Below are 2,853 nucleotides of genomic sequence, written 5' to 3' on the forward strand. Positions count from 1 at the left end.
GCTAACTCAGTCAACAGAGCTGCAAACCTCGGCTTGTGAGCCACAGTTTAATGACCACTGGTTTAGCCAATGATTGTATATCTCTCTACTTACCTTTCTATCTATCTGCCAATCCTCTATTTTTTTTCATATCTCTCTCCTTTTTAAAAAAATTATCTTTATTGTTGAAAATATTACAGATGTGCCCTCTTTTCTATCTTTCTCTATTTGTCATCCACTTTTCTATATATCCATTTATAAATTTCTCTCTCTATTTATAAACACAGAATTTTGTGACAGTGTTTTAAGTACGTAACAAAAATTAGCTCATACATTATGAATTACCTTTTTTATCCTCAAAACCTGGAATCCTCATGCTTTTTTGTCAGAGACCATTTATACTCTTATTAAAGATCGCAAAGTGCTATAGACTTTACCTATTAATGTTTTGCATATTTAAAAATGAAACAGTTTAAATATTTATTTATTAATTAGTTTAGCAACAATGATAAAGTCATTGCAACCTAATGTATTTTTTATGAAAATTAAGCAATTTTTCACCACAAACACAACATAGTGAAAAGAGGAGCATTTTTTTTATATTTGTCAAGACTTTTTAATGCTTGATTTAATATAATCAGCTAAACTCTATATTTTCTTTTGCATTCGATCTGTTGTGATGTAATGTTTTTCCATGAAGCATATGAAAAATTCTAGCCTCATTTAGATATCTATTTGAAAAATTGGTGCTCACTTCAGCTGCACATACACTAAAATTGGAACAATACAGAGAATATTAACATGGCACCTGTGCAAGGATGACATGCAAATTAGTGAAATGTTCCATATTTAAAAGAAAAAAAAAAGAAAAACGGAAGACTATATTAATAACCTAAAGGTTATTTCAATGTTGAGTCTGAAATCATGTCAATACATTTTTCATAGTCTGCTACATTTGAATCCACTGGGGTATTTTGCACATTGAATGGATACCCTTATCCATGTAGAATTTTGGAATATCATGCATTTGAAAACTATTGGTTCACTGAGATATGTGGGTCTTTTCAGTGTTTACACATATCATTTTATAATATGAAAGATCAAAATAATACAATTAATATTGCTTACATTTCATTTGATAGCATTATTAAATGAAATTGACTTTTCTGAAACTTCAAGTATATTGTAGAGAAAAATACAATGAAGATTTATCATAGGGCTACTACCTTGGCTTGTGCAAATCAACACAATGAAAAAATTAAAAAAAGGTCTTAATATTATTATGAAAGTAGTTTTGATCTCACAAATCTTCTGAAGGGTCCCTGGAATCCACTCCTGTCCACAGAGCACACTTTGATAAGTGTTTTTCAAAATAGCCCTTTGAGTAAGATTATCACTTTTCCCATTTTACAAATGAGAAAACCAACGCAAATACAGTTTAGATGGCTTACTTTAGGACCAGGTAGTAAATGAAGGAGGTGGGACTCTACCTGGGCTAATCTCCTTCTAAATCCTTTCCCCAACCCTCCATTTTAATAACTCAAATATCATTTTCAGCCTTCGCCCTATTTGACCTATGTCATTTGTCATCACTATAGTTTCCTCTCCCAGCTACTTTCTTACCTCGGCTTTCAAAGCATCATCCTCTCCTAGTTGTCCTGTACCATGTAAGCAACTTCTTTTTTCAGCCTCTTTTGCAGATTCATTCTCCTGTGCCATCTATTTTCAAACCTTAAGGTTTCATCTTTTCTCTTCTATCTTCCTCAGTTTAAACTCTCTCTAGGCAATATCCGTGGGTATGCTTCAATTACCATTGATATGCATATGACTCAAATATTTATATCTCCCACTCTGACTCTCATCTGTGAAACACTTTTTATTTTTAACTCATTTTACATGATTTCTTCTCTCGAACACAGTCTAAATTCTATGGATGTAAGTGAAACTAGACCTCCTCTTCCTTCCCTTGACCGCAGCCTAAAGCTGTTTCTTTTCTGTCTTCTTTTTAAATGAATGTTATTATCACCTATCCAGTTATAAGACAGAAGCCTAGAGGTATCCTTGTTACTTTTTTCTTCCTTTCCACTACTTCCCACCAGTTTTAATACCCTCACTCTCATCCAAGAGCCATTATACATTATGTGACTGCCACAATAGTCCCCCTCCTATCAATTCCCCTCCACTGCTCAGGCAGAGAATCAAACAAGCTCAAAGCTTTTTCCTTTCTGCTAACGAATGTCAGGGACTTTTCATTGCTTTTCGAGTAAAGATGGCGTATGATGGGATGACCATCCGTCTCCAGTTACTTGGTAACGGCCAACTCAACTATGCCTGTTGTTAGTAGTAGGAACCCTTTGTTCTTTCAAAACTGCCCTGGTGTGGGTGAACAATCCACTGGGCCCCCTTCCCTACAGAGGTACTGTATGGTCCTGACCTAATTTGGTTCAAATCCCTCCTTTACACTGAACCTCACCATAAACACTTTTTTTGAAGTCCACCAGCTATAAGCATTTTAAATACTCACCTTTTATGATTTGTTAAAGATTTCATCCCAGTCTTAACACTTTTGGCTAGGTTTCCAAGTTCTATCTGATTCAGCCCCATAGTACTGTAAACACTCTCTTTTGAAGTTTTTGTCTCAGGTGTAGTGGAAGATTTGTGATACATTTCCATATCGCATTTTTGAAATATGACTAAAAAGTATCCTGGGGGCAACATGTAGGTCCCTGTAGCTCTCTGTTATATCCTCACTGTCTTTCATATAGGAAGTGCCTCATATAATAATTCAGGATTTTTTGCTAGCATCTGACAAAAAAATTAATACTTAACTCTCCTTAGACACTCTTTTAAAATGCAAATATAAATAGCTTTTGG

The 2,853-nt window shown here is 34.5% G+C and overlaps 1 non-coding gene across 1 annotated transcript; it reads left to right on the top strand.

Moving 5' to 3' along the window:
- The first annotated feature begins 725 nt into the window (after nt 1-725).
- On the top strand, nt 726-832 carry LOC118704080. Its single transcript, XR_004983292.1, has one exon. It is a non-coding gene; the product is annotated as a U6 spliceosomal RNA (small nuclear RNA).
- The last annotated feature ends 2,021 nt before the right edge of the window (nt 833-2,853 follow it).

Source organism: Pipistrellus kuhlii, unplaced genomic scaffold (genome assembly GCF_014108245.1).
Source record: "Pipistrellus kuhlii isolate mPipKuh1 unplaced genomic scaffold, mPipKuh1.p scaffold_m20_p_4, whole genome shotgun sequence".
NCBI classification, from domain to species: domain Eukaryota; kingdom Metazoa; phylum Chordata; class Mammalia; order Chiroptera; family Vespertilionidae; genus Pipistrellus; species Pipistrellus kuhlii.